Source organism: Amblyomma mixtum, chromosome 5 (genome assembly GCF_055824585.1).
Source record: "Amblyomma mixtum isolate Tamu chromosome 5, ASM5582458v1, whole genome shotgun sequence".
Lineage (NCBI taxonomy): Eukaryota > Metazoa > Arthropoda > Arachnida > Ixodida > Ixodidae > Amblyomma > Amblyomma mixtum.
This window is the reverse complement of record NC_143016.1, coordinates 66,555,537-66,570,439: the sequence shown is the minus strand read 5'-3', so window position 1 is coordinate 66,570,439 and position 14,903 is coordinate 66,555,537.

The window sequence follows — 14,903 nt, the reverse complement described above, 5'->3', positions numbered from 1 at the left end:
TATGAGGGATCTTGTTCGTGAGCAAATCAACAGGTGCCGGGCAACCTGCACTTCTCAAAATCAGCTGGCGAACAAAACATATTTGAGGTGTTGTGTCAGCTGATAGGAGGAAGACACAGAAATACTCGATATCTATTTCTGAAAAACTTGTGTAAATGTGAGCCTGATAGGCTATTCGAGATGGCACCGATGGTATATGATGGAATATACTGGAGCGGTGGCCTAGTCGTTTGAGCATCCGCCTTGCATGCGGGAGGTGCAGGGTTCGATCCCCAGTGCCGCCGGGTACCAACCGGTGACATACAATGGGTACAAGCTTTCCCCTGCTTGGTGCTCGGCTTGGTTAGGGTGAAATTCTTGGGAAATGGGCCTTTGATTCTCACCTTGAGTGAACGAAAATACCTTGCGTCATGGCGCTCTTTGGCTGCAGATATCAAAAATCATCATCATCATCATCATAAATATAAGATGGGGTACCCACACACACGCGCGCACGCACACGCGCACGCGCACGCACGCACGCGCGCGCACACACGCGCACACACACACGCGCGCACACACATGCGCACACATGCGCACACACACACACACGCGCGCACACGCGCACACGCACACACACGCACACACGCACACACACACACACACTTATTCTAAAGAATTCCATGATGCACAGTGATAACACCTGTCTCCCGGAGAAAACAGGGAAATGCCTTCGCCGCGTGCAGCACGTATGTAACGCTGCCCCAAGCCCCAAAGTTTCGGTAAGAATAACACTAAGAGAAATGAACCACCGTTCATCAACTCATGATTGAGAAAAGTTTCGTTAAGCTGAAAAAGGCCGCACTTGCACTAGTCCACTAGTCGCCCCACTATGCCATGACATTGTGGAGTATCGTCCATGATGTTAAAAAACGGTTTTCAAAGGCATAAAAGCTCATGATCAAACCGCCTGTGCAGTCGAAAGCAGACTTGTTTAGAACAGTGGAGCTGTGTACAGCGGAACAAAGAAAGTGAAATTTTGGCTTGGTTGCTTTGTTACTGGTACGGCGCTAGTCCCGGTATAATTTATGTCTGCATAAGCCTTCTCCCAAGCGTAAGCGTGGCGTATGGATGCATGTACCTGCTTTATTATTACGCTTCATTTACACTGCAAAACATCGCACTATCACTCTAGACAAATGTGCTCGCGAATGCACTGCATGACTCTACAATTGAATAAATTAGCTTTAGAAGCAGGCGCTCTAGCTTATGCGCTGCAGCCAAGCGTGCACATACCTACCGTGGCAGCACGGCTTATTCAAGTGAAGTTTGGAGAAAATGTGCAAGGGTATGATATTTTGCGTGGCGAATTGGGCTACAAAACACAGCACAAAAAATAACACGCAAAAATGCTCCGCTCCACTGAACTAAAAAAAATGGTGTGGAAAAAAACTTGCGTGTACTTCCGCTGAACTAGCATCGTAAACACCACGTAAATATCGGGCATGTGAACTAAATACGCCGGACTGTAAGAAGATTGTATATTTCCTAGCATTTTTATTGGTTCAGCGCATAACAGTTTCGTCGCTAAGTGCACTTCAAAGATTCGTGAGAAGAAAAGAAAGATACTTAGTGTTAAAGACAAGGTCTCTGCTGAAAGTAAGGAAGCAAAAGCATGACGCTCATGGTTGTTGCGTTTCATTCCTTTACAGAGCAGGTTTATTTTGCCAGCAACGTTCTCCAAAGGCAGTGTATAGCCTGCATATATCGCATGAGAAATAAACGACACTTTATTAAAGCGAATTTTGGCCATCCAGGCTCCGCGTGCCAATACAAAAGCCCAGCGCTGGCTGCAGTCTCCCGCACACGGTGGACCAGCGGAAGCTGGTGACCGGTAAGTGGAGAAACGGCCAGTGGTCCTCAGGGTGGCTGTGTGGACAGCGCCACGTAGGCATCGAGGCACCCTACAGTGGTCCCACGAGACCCTTGTGGGGTTGCGAATCGGCGGGTGTGGCTTTTAGCACATTCCCAGTTCATGCATATGGCACAGTGTCTTGAAACCTGTGTAAAAGCTCCCTGTTGGAGAGGTGTCGGTCGGGTGACGCCCATGCCGGCTTTTAGGCGAACGGATGCCGATATATGACAGCTTCCTCCAAGTATTATGGGCGGAGAGGTGGGGTCGCATAAGAGCCTCTGAGCAGTAACTCAGAATCTCATTTCATCACTCTTTCCTCACGGATAAAAACAAACAGTCATTACCGCGTGGATTACCAACGCGAGAGCGCTTAGGCTCTCGTTCTCCGAAAATCGACCGTCGTCATCATCGGCGTTGTGAGCGAAAAATCCTCGGAGAAGCAATCAGGTGGTCCACCTAGGTCACATGACGTTGTGGCGCCATCACAAAGTGCCGATCGGATTGTGAGAAAACTGACCACAGTGGCAGATGGCAGTTAAATGAATGATTGGTCGCTCGGAAAGAGCAACCTGGGTCGAAGAGCCACACAGGCACCTGCCATCACAGAACACAGGTGCATCGCTTAACTGCTCCACCACCGCGCCAGGAGTGGTATGGTGACTCCTAGAGTGAAGTCGAGAATAACCAATTTTGCATATATGGAAATTAACCCATTACGCTGCCGCGGTATACTCTTAAGGCGTGGCGTTAGTGTCCCCTTCAATTTTTTTGTTCCTCACATACCTTGGCACCCGCATCAGTTCGCCTATTTTATAGTATAAGCTTCACTCTAACCCGCGTAAAAATACATATCGTTGAACTTTATGCCCAAGCAACCGATTCTTCGGGATGAATGCCTCAATCGCCCATTCTCTCAGCTTCTAGCTTCTTAGCCGAGCTTTTGTACTCTGTTCGAGAACAAAGTGTTCTAAGACCACGAAGCTAATGACAATATAATGCGATCCATCCTTCCTGCGCAAGTGATACATCAACGTCGGAGGAGCGATCAATTCAGCTAACAAATAGTCTGTGTCACTGGAAGATCTTGAGAACCTTTCCACTTCAGTGATAGGAAACATCTCGTTCACTTTGTCTCCGCTGAAGCACGGACAGAAGCGCATTTATTTAATTTTTGTAATCATATTATAGCGCATATGTTACATAATATCTCCCCCTCTTTCGGAACAGTGAACTGGAATTGGGCTTATTTAGAACGCCCGCCGTGGCAGTGATTGCAACAAAAACGCTAGCAAGGCTTCCAACAAAGCTAGCCTTTGCTTTCATTCAGATATCCTACATCAAAGTTCCTGTTCTTCGGACATTGTTCGCTGCTACACCTTTCTAGCGTGTAGATTCGTTTGTGTGTTTGTTTGTTTGTTTGTTTTTGTTCAATGAGAAAAGCTCATCGAGTGAGGTGGTTTGTGTTTCCTACCATCTCAGCTCTACTCGTGAGGTTGTCGCTAACGGCATTGCATGACCTATTGATCGGCGGCTGCCTCTGGCAGCTATTGCGGTCGTATACTGATCTTAATAGTGGCATGGACCTACTGGTTAATATGCGATATTAAATTGAGAATTGTCACAAAGGCTGGATTGTTATTTCGTCATGAGATATGGTAGAATCCATTCCGCGAGTAGCCGTGAGTTTTGTTTATTTCTTGGCTTTATAAAGGAAATGTTGGAGAGCACGGTTGAAGGGGATGGTAGTGTCGATTTCACCCTAATTTAAGGTGAAAAGTCGTGTTCCAATTTTATTTTAGCTTCTCATTAGCTTTGTGGGCGACTCTACATTGTTAAACTCTGTTGAACACGCCCTGAAGACAACTTGGGGAGGAAGGGGGGGGGGGGGGGGGGGGGGTGCTGATCACTGGGATACAGAGGATCTGTACCGGGTGTACAGAGAATCTGAGATTTGTTCACATTGTATATAAAGCAGCGACATTCTCTGATCGGCTTGACAAACTTACATTTGCAAGCTAAAAGAAGCTCTTCGGCATGAAAGCACCCAAGCGCGGCCAATCCACGCAGGTAGTCCTCGGATTCTGCTTTATTCAATCCCGAGAAGTTCTGTCAGTTTCTTTTCTCACCATTGTTAACTCGTCGGTGACGTAAAGATGTTTCGGTGCCTCGCCGCAAAATTTTCTTTTTTAACATCGGTATGGGTTCTCTGCATCAACTGCACAGCCGTTCAGACGGCAATGGGCATACGCAATTTCCCAGGAGAGATATCGCGAGAGCGCTCGCAATGCTAAAAGTATATTGCAGCTCTTACATTTCGTCGCCTGTCTGTAAGTTGTGCGTATCTTTGTGCATAAAACTAACAGAACAGGGCGAAGGTACTTTTTAAATGCTGCTAGCGTTTATCGGACACGCCTGCTCACCCACGTACAGCGTCTGTCATACAGCCGACGAGGATACCACCACTTCTAAAACGCATTCGCTAATTGGCAACACACAGGAAGAATGTGTAATTTATGCTGACAGTGGATAGCATAGCGGGCGTCCCCGCACAACAACGTATAGCTTGTTAACTACGCCTAGTACAAATACATCAATCGCTTTCAAATACCTCATTGCATTTCAAGAATCGCTGAAGAATCGCATGCTCTTCCTGTGTCACTGTTTGTTTCTGCAATATTGCTTGTTTATCGCCGCTGGCACGCGGCCTAAGAACTTTTTTTTCTCCATTTAAAGCGAGTTATCGGTGGTGTATTCGCAGACGCCACCGAACGCCAGTAGAAGAGCTGTAATGATGCATGATAGCTTCCACAATGGTCGACACTACTGAAGACGTTGAAGACGAATCGTGTGGGAAGTTCGAAGTCACCTTTGGATGCAGTGCTGCTGAGAGCGATGGTCATTTTTATCCAGAAAACCATCGACTCCACGCGCTGCCATCGCCACCAGCTAGTTCATTTGTATTCTTTGTGGATACACTTTCGCCCAATATGCTGTTTCTTCAGTCTCTAAGTACGTCAGCGTCCTTGTCTGTCGCCAACGCCTGTGCCCCTGTCAGTAACAGCTCTGTGGGCTAAACGTTCAACAAAATTTTATTTTCCCTCTCTTCTTACCTCTCGGTTGAGCGTCGCAGTTTTAGGTGAATCCACAGGTGCACGTACTTATTTACTTTTATTTGGGTGTGGGTATATGTGGGGTATGAGTGCCTTTCATACATAACAACCTAGACAGGTGGACAGGATTTGTTCGATGACTACTACCTTTACGTTCACCTATAGTCGTTGGTGCGAGAATAAATTTAAAAGCCACTTTCAAAGCATGTTCTAAGATCGAAACATTCCACGTCTACAAAAGAAAATAACTTTACTATTTCAGCAGGCGCACGCTGCTTACGTCACAGCTCTCACAGGAGAGTAACAGGAGCCGCTTATGTCACTTCGTATTTTCCCCCGTTTCTTCGTTTTTTTTTTCCTGCCCTTGCACCGGCATCTCAAGTAGCGGCCGCCAAGCAAGCCTTCGCGCGAAAGCAGGCTAGAGCACTTTCACCGCACCGCCACAATAATGTCTCATGCGCCACGCCGAAAGATGTGCTTTCATACTTTACCGCGTGATGGTTATGGTACTTCCTCGCGTTTATTCTGTCCTCCATGTCTCCTCTCCAGCAGGCGCGAATGTTCGCGCGGCTGAAGGGCTGACCACACCTTCCGCGCACCGAGAACAGGACCCGAAGGACAGACAGCGGGCCTCGAAAGACCCAAGCGGAGAAGAAAGCAAATAGAACAATTGAGCGGCCGCAATGGGCACTGGCCGAAATGAGACCACACGCGAAACGAGAGAGAAGAGGTAAAAACAGCGACATCAAATGGTGCGACCGTTAATGGTTCGAAACGGTGGCATATTTTTTTATCTATCCACTTCTGTAGGGTATCTCTCTCTTTTCTGGAAGGCACCAAGGCGGTCTGTCGACGGCGTGCAAGTCGGCCGCTACCGCCTGAAGGAAAAACCATGTGTTCAGACTAAAGGCTGCTCTCACTCTCCCTCGATTGTGAAATGCCTTTATAAAGGTCGTCAGTGAATAGTTTTAAACAAACCTCTTTGCAGGTTGAATCAGCTCTTCTTCTCGTTCCCATTCATATCACCTTTTCTCTTTCCCACAACTCAGGCTAGAAAATCGGTGCCTTCTTTTCGCTGATGTTCCCACCTCTGCTTATCTACTATATGTCTATTTCAGATTCCCTAAGTTTCTGCAGAAGGTATACGCTCGAAAAAGTGCTTCCTCAACTGGCTCATCAGGACAGGAAGAAAAAAATTTGGCAGTGGATTAGCTGTGGTAAAGCCTGGATATACAAGCGAAAAGGTTCAGTTACGCTTGGTTTGACGTAAAGGCTGTCGGAGTTCGCGCACAATGCACTAGGAGCACCACGATAACGGTGGAGGCGTTCTGCCGTCCACACACTGCCTGTATGGAGGCGGAGTAAGAGACGCGCGTGTATTGAATACGGTGCTGTCTTAGAAGCTTGCTGTAGAGACATGTACAGGGATGTCCATTCCTTTCAGGTGTACGCCAAGATATGAGACAGGCATATCCTTAACTTGAAACCAATTTTCATTTCATTTTATTTTCCTTAATGCCCTAATGGCGCGGTTCGGATATCCACCGATATATGTCAGACACAGGCGTCGTTCCTTTTCCTTAAAACCAATTTCCTTTTGCCGCCGCGGTGGCTCAGTGGTTATGGTGCTCGGCTGCTGACCCGAAAGACGTGGGTTCGATCCCGGCCGCGGCGGTTGAATTTCTTTGGAGGAGAAATTCTAGAGGCCCCCGTGTACTGTGCGATGTCAGTGCACGTTAAAGAACCCCAGGTGGTCGAAATTTCCGGAGCCCTCCACTACGGCGTCTCTCGTAGCCTTAGTCGCTTTGGGACGTTAAACCCCACAAAACCAAAACCAAATCAATTTCCTTTTCATTTTCCTTTCCTTACGGCGCGGTTCGGGTGTCCACCGAGATATGAGAGTTTCCTGGCGCACCGTTTGTCTTTTATTTATATATTTATTTTTGATATTTCTTTTCTTTCGTTTCTTTTTATTTTTGTTTCTGTGCTTCTTTTTGTTCTTTTTTTATTACGGAGTCGGCGGCCACCTGCCCTGCGCGTGACTTCACTCGGTTTCGAGCATGCGTAGAATATCGCTTTTGCAGCCTACCCGCCATACGCGAAGCTTGGCTCCGACCCTCGTTGTGAAGTTTTTCGCTTCAAAACAAAGCCCACAACTTGGGACGAAACTAGGAATCGACTTTGAGGCGTCATGGTTCCAAGAAAGTCACTCACCTTATTGTACATCAGAGTCCAGAACTGCACGCTGTTGCCACCGGCGAAATTAGAGGTGCACGTATTGTAAACGTACTAACGCGATCAAAATATTACGGGGTGCATGATTTCAGGAAAAAGGCTAGTGCAGCTTTACCAAGAGACCCAGTTGCGTGGTATTTTTACCTGCGAATAGAGCATGCACGGACCTTGATACGTTCAGGGAACTGGATTATGTAACTGCGGATTATGTGATGTGTTAGGAAAGTGTGCTTAAGCACAAATGTAGGAGCGCTTTTCGCATCACTCTGAAAGGCCCATCCACTCAGTAGAAGTTCGTCTGTCGCGTTACTACACCAGTTTGTCCATTTTTCAACTGTAAAATACCCTAGTGCACTGAAGGCATACTATTACGGTCTTTTAGGACTTAGGGGTTTTTGCCCTTTCAGGGGCGAAGAAGTAACAGCCGTAGGTATACCGCGACTGCCTGGCCTTTATTGGAGCATCTTTTCCAATTGTCATTAGCTTAGCTAGTAAAGAAAAACATTTTTTTTTTTTGCAGCGTCAGCTCTAGAATGAATGAAGGCAACCATTACTGTAAAGATATTGTCTGAGCAAGAAAACTAATGAATGCGATATGCCGTCTAAAGCTAATGTCCATTACACCGCGGCTTATAGTTTAAGCCGTTTTATAGTTTTAAGTATTTATATTATATAGTTTAAGAATTTCGATGGATACTACATTCTAGAGGCTCGTGTACTGTGCGATGTCAGTGACGTTGAAGAACCCCAGGTGGTCGAAATTTCCGGAGCTCTCCACTACGGAGTCTCTCGTAGCCTTAGTCGCTTTGGGACGTTAAACCCCCCAAAACCAAAACCAAATCAATTTCCTTTTCATTTTCCTTTCCTTACGGCGCGGTTCGGGTGTCCACCGAGATATGAGAGTTTCCTGGCGCACCGTTTGTCTTTTATTTATATATTTATTTGTGATATTCCTTTTCTTTCATTTCTTTTTTATTTTTGTTTCTGTGCTTCTTTTTGTTCTCTTTTTATTACGGAGTCAGCGGCCACCTGCGCTGCGCGTGAATTCACTCGGTTTCGAGCATGCGTAGAATATCGCTTTTGCAGCCTACCCGCCATACGCGAAGCTCGGCTCCGACCCTCGTTGTGAAGTTTTTAGCTTCAAAACAAAGCCCACAACTTGGGACGCAACTAGGAATCGACTCTGAGGCGTCATGATTCCAAAAAAGCCACCCACCTTATTGTACATCAGAGTCCAGAACCGTACGCTGTTTCCATCGGCGAAATTCGCACTGCACGTACTGTAATAATTTCAAAAGCGCATGCTACACAAGGACACAAGACAAGGAAACACACACACGAGCGCTGTGTGTTTGTTTCCTCGTCTTTTGTCCTTGTGTAGCATGCGCTGTTGAAATTATTATGAATAACCAACTAGCCCGTGAGCTCACCCTGTTCACGTATTGTAAACGTACTAACACGATCAAAATATTGCGGGTTGCGTGGTTTCGAGAAAAAAAGTTTGTGCAGCTTTACCAAGAGACCCAGTTGCGTGGTATTTTTATCTGCGAATAGAGCATGCACGGAACTTAATACGTTCAGGCAACTGGATTATGTAACTGCGGATTATGTGATGTTTTAGGAAAGTGAGCTTAAGCTGAAATGTAGGAGCGCTTTTTGCATCACTCTGAGAGGCCCATCCACCCAGTAGAAGTTCGTCTTTCACGTTACTACACCAGTATGTCCATTTTTCAACTGTAAAATACTCTAGTGCACTCAAGGCATACTATTACGGTCTTTTAGGACTTAGGGGTTTTTGCCCTTTCAGGGGCGAGGAAGTAAAAGCCCTATGTATACCGCGACTGCCTGGCCTTTATTAGAGCATCCTTTCTAATTGTCATTAGCTTAGCTAGTAAAGAAAAACATTTTTTCTGTAGCGTTAGCTCTAAAATGAATGAAGGCAACCATTACCGTAAAAATATTGTTTGAGCAAGAAATCTAATGAATGCGATATGTCGTCTAAAGCTGATGCCAATTACACCGCGGCTTATAGTTTAAGCCGTTTTATGGTTTTAAGAATTTATATTTTATAGTTTAAGAATTTCGATGGGGGATACATTCTAGAGGCTCATGTACTGTGCGATGTCAGTGCATGTTGAAGAACCCCAGGTGGTGGAAATTTCCAGAGCCCTCCACTATGGCGGCCCTCATAGCCTGAGTCGCTTTGGGACGTTAACCCCCATTAAACCATTAAACCATTACAGTTTAAGAACATGTACTGCGGATCTTTTTCGATGAGGACGACACAAGACTGTGTAGCTTTGGCCGGTGGGACAAAATGCTGCGTGAATTATGTTTCAAATGAGTCTCCATAGGCCAAATGAGTCTCCATATGCCAAAGCAGCACTGCGCGCATTGAGGCACACCACAGTAGAAACATCTGCATTACTTTGACCACCTATAAGGATTTCTAATATGCACTGATGTCTACTAGCGCACGTGCATTCCTAAGGGGCGTTTTTTGTTTGCGGCGTAAAATGACCACACTCAAAAGTGGAGACGGCAAAAACGCATGTGTCTTCTTAGTTCTTGTCAGCGTACTATCGGTCTATAAGGCAAGTCCAGAGGTCATTATTCTACTGCCGAAACAACGTACCAGGAAAAAAGCGCACAGGCTGTAATACACATAGGAGCGCCCCCAGCTGTTAATAATATGCACCAACTTTAGTTAGACAGCGACCAGTGCCCGGATTCGGGAAGCTCATTTTGCTTGTTTTACTGCTGATAAATTGGTCTCTTTTAACGTTGACGCACGAAGGAAACAAAAAAATATCGCAGATTTCACAAGGTACCTTTCTTTATTTTACGAAACGATGCAAACCAATTGTAGTTCTAGTTATTTAATGTTTCGTCAGTAATCTAAAGCGCTCAAAGTCAGATTCGATTGTGAATACCCGGAAGAAAGCATGCGGATCACGTACAACAGCTTCATTTTTTCTTCCTGAATGTGAGGTGGGCGAGAAATGACAGAAATGCTTTTAAAAAAATTCCCAGCAGAAATCCCAAGATACGTTGTACAACAATGTATTTTTACTTGCTTAGCAAGCATAAAAACACGCAAAGAGCAAGGAACCCAACAATGAAGCAAACAGAAATGACAGAACAAGAAAAATGAATGGGGAGACGAAAGAAACGAGAGGTGCTCCAGGAACGCGACTGCAATCTGCTTTCAAACCAAATGGCTCTTCGAGTATTTTGTAGCCTAGAAAGAGATTGGTCCGAGGTCTCGAAATTGTCCATTTAAAATATCTCCCCACTCTTGTGTTCCTTCCTCCAGCTCTGTCTTTTATTATTTTTCTCCTTTGAAAGTTTAATTCTTTTTTTCGGTTTTGCGGCGGGATACTCTTTTATGTATTATTTGTGCTCTTGTGAGCTGCCGTTCACAGCCTTTCTTGTCCTCTCAGCATTTCATCCAGGACCAAGCGGGAAGGGGGGCAGCGCTTTGCCGAATGGAGGAGCCCAGCTAGCCCTTGCGATGCCGGTTCCATGAATCAGAGCTACGGCTTCCATGGCTCCATGTATAATTCAGCAGGGTCACGGTAGGCACAAGCGCGAGGCCCGCTGCCGGCAAAGGGCACGTGCGCCTCCCAGAATTCAATACCGCCAGCACAGACCTTACGAGCCAGGATACGCAAAAGAGGTTGGAGGACGCGAGCGCGGCATCCATATAATATTCACCTGACCGTCCGTGACATCTGCGACCTGCGCGGCGGTGGTCCTCTCCAGGGGCGCATGCTTGCTGTTTTCACCCTTCCTCTCCTCCCTCCACTTCCATCGCTTCTTCTTCGCACCACGCCATCACTTAAAGTTCTGGGTGCGCGCTGCGGAACGGTATTCGGATAAGGAAAACAGTCGACTTCCTTTGCTTGTGTTCTGTGTTTACTACAGATGTGTAGCGCTTACCCTCTTTACACCGCCTGTTGAGAAGAAAACATCGGAAGCTGAATTTCCAGGAATTTTTGACCGGGTCATTCATTAGAGCTTGAAATCTAATCAGCTGTTCGCATGTATTAAGCAAAAGTTATTAGATAGTCTCTTCTAGGCCAGCGCAAGGACCCTAAATGAAAAAAGCGTTAAGCGAAGCCCTGATTAGAAGGGCCACACTTTATTTCACAACACGTCGGTATTGTAATAAGAGACTGGCAGAAACAAGATCCCAGCTTTGCTGCAAAAGTCGGGAACTTGTCGAACTCGTCGTCGTGCAGCACAGTAATACTGTGCCGCTGACTCTGATTAGATACATTATCGCCATCAATCTCGACCCTGTGCCGCTCTACTGTGTGGATCGTTCAGCATGCGTCTTTCTAATAATGCATTTTTGGAGCGTATCTAGCCTTGAAGAGTGGTGCTTCGATCCTTCACCTAACCATCCGCGCGTACACTCTTTCACTCCCTTCTCCTTTCCTAAGCACCCTTTCGCTCACGCCTTGCTCTGTTGCAGTCACGTACGACCTTCGCTTGGGAGGCGCTTTCGCGTCGTGCTCTAACGACGGAGCCTGAATCCACACAGAAGAATTGAAAAAGCGGCAACTTGAATGCAATCGTAGACGTGGAAGGGGGTCCTGAAGGGAAGTGCCACCAGGACGACTGGGTGACAGCGCGACTGAGCCAGCCAGCGGCCAAATTGGAAGAGCACTGCGCTACAGTGCAAGGGACCAGCGGACCACTTTCCGGAGCTTGATACCCATGCGACTAGGGCGAGAGCACACGCGATTGATAAACTCCGCCTGCGTGGTGGCCTCAAGTAGGAAGCGGGGATTATGAGGGGTAACCAGTGGTAATCTGAAAGCAAACACTGACTTACTTCAACAGGCTTTTCTAACGATGAAGGAAAAGTTAAGTGTTGTTTTCTAGAAGACGTTTTTCAAGGGCCAAACAAAGTTTTGACGTCGCTAAAATTAGCCGCCCGTTAATAAAACGTACATTCTGCAGCGGACAAAGGTTGCATCATGCATCGCAAACACTAAAACAACACTGAGCATCTGGGAACTCGTGTGCAGGTACTTACATCGACGTTTTGACGTGGAACAAGCACCTACCCTCTAACTTTCTATATTTCATGGCCATTTAGTCGATTCGTAGCAGGTCGCGAGCACTACCTGTCTGTCCAGGTATTCAAGGAGCTATTCATTATATAAGGTTCTAGTGCGGAGTGAATCATTCTGCCACATAAAAGACAGAAGGGTGCACCTATGATACCAGAGCTTTCTAATGGACAGGGTAAATGAAGACAGGAAAAAGGAAGAAAAAGTAATCACAACGCTGCAATGCGCAAGTTGCAATCAAGGCGTTGAGGTGCAAAATATTGCTAAAGCTGTAAGTGAAACGAGGCGACAAATTGACCAGGAGTCTAAACTGTTGCCCAGGATTTTGTTTTACTAACGCCTTAAAAACTATTTTGATCAACATGGACATTTACGTCGATGAACATTATTTCTCTATATCGTAAGCCGACATTCATACCACAGAAGGGTAAATACTAAGCGAATTCAATTGCCAAACGTAACATTATTTCAAATATCACAGGCGACGTGTACGATAACCGGTGACGTGTACAAGAGATCCGAATTACATGAACACGCTTTTTTTTAGTAAAATCACGGTTTATTGGTCCCCAAAAATATACTAAAGATCATAAGTGTACAGACGAAAGGAATTACAAAAATTCTCATGAACCAGCCAAATCATGACCCTCAACCGTTGCCCGAAACCAAAGCATGACACAGTGTGTAGCTGGATTCAACCGAAACAAGATCACTCCTTCACTATACCTAGCCTGTCTAACTTAGCCAGTGAATGTAAGCTCCGCCTTATCATGTAGTGTGTAGCCCAAACCATTTGCAATGTTGTGTTTTCTGTGCAGCGCTCTGTAGTGCGTCCACACGTGTGACACCAAAAGATTGAGGTTAAAGGCTGAGCCACACTCCCTTCTCCAACTCACCCAACCGACACTCAAGACCTTCACGACGACCGCATACACCCCCCCCCCCCCCCCCTGCCACCAATCCCCTCTCCATTGAGCAAAGAGTTCATTTACTCATTCCAAGTGTCATTAGAAGTATTAAGATTTGATAGCATATATCGGCTACGCTTATCTGCACGCATAAACGCATGGACAACTATATCGCACCTGCAAACAATATTTGATTTTATATTCTTTTTGTGAACAGATTTGAAGGATTACCGGACTTTTTCTTTAAATCCTCAACGCACCCCCATCTTCCTTGTTCAGCGACACAAATGCAGTCGCATTGTGTTTCCCGTCCTTTGTCCTCTCAGTAGGGTGGAACTCCAAAGACTAACGCTAAATAGTAAAAGTTAAAAGAACGTGGCTAAACACTCTATGACGCCATTTTTGTGGTGCTATTCAAGGTGCCAGGAATAGACGATGAACACATCAACAAACATGCAAGCATCGGAACGCCCCTCACTGTAGTAATCAGATCAGGGTTTTTCTTCGTGTACTTCAAGCATGGTTTGTGCCTTTCTCCTTTTTCTTCGTTCCTCTTCTCTCCCCTCTCCTATCTCATGCCTTCTCTTGTCCTCAGAGCTCAAGACCGATACTTAACAGGCACACTGAAGAAACACGGCGTAGCGAGCACAAAAACCTTTGTCAAACGCCCGCAGTTCCTTTCTTCCCGTTACTTCCCTTCTGCTCACCATCCCTTCACATCGTGTTGCTTCCCACGCTGTGCCTATAGGTTTTTGGCCTCTTCCTTTGGCTCACGGAGCCGCACGCTCCTTTGCGCAGGCTTCCACTGTCTCGATTGAGCTAAGACTTCAGCTAGCCTTGTTGCCTTGTTCGAGCACATCAAAAAAGGGAATTAGATTGGCGTTCCATGAAAATAACAGTGAGAAGAGCTGCAGGATAGGAAAAATTCGGCAGAGACATTTAAGACTGCATACTTGTGGAAATGCGAAAGCTTTACTGTCATTGGGTGCATTGACACCCACCCATAGACACACCACACACGAAAAATGTGAAAAAGGATCCCTCCAGCAAGGGCCAGGCACAGGTTGTGAAGAGGTGGAAGGGGGAGGGGTTGGCTGGTAAGCAGTTATCCTTTGCGCACTACAACGTAGCTGGCGTGGAGGAGAGTGTCACTGTTCTGTACCTGCCCTTTACGTCTATGTGCTGAGAGCCCATAAAATGTCGCCGCAGCCGAGAATGCAAGAGGCAGCGGGCAATGCGTGGCGGTCTACTGCCGCTCGCCCCCACCGCAAAGAACTTCCGCAGTGCCTTTCCCTAGCCGCCTACCGTTTCTGGGAGAGAGAGAGAAACAACTTCATTGATATACAATGTCGGGAATTAGGGCAGGTGGGCTTGGTGTGCCCCCCAGGTGGCGGCGACTTCCTGAGCCCACGAAACGAATGCCAGTTGGATGGTCTTGTCTGGCCTTCTGAGGAGTTGGTTCCATCCCTTCTCAGAGGGAGCTGGCAGTAAGATTCGTGGGTGCGGGTTTCCCGCCCAACCCCAGAGGATGTGCGCCTGGGTGTCGATTTCTCTCTGGTTACAATTTTGGCACACAGGATCGTATTCTCCGTATGTGATGAGTTATAGTCTACAATGGCTAAGGATGGACTGCGCCTGAACGTGTGGAGCGTGGTGGCTTGCGCTCGATTTT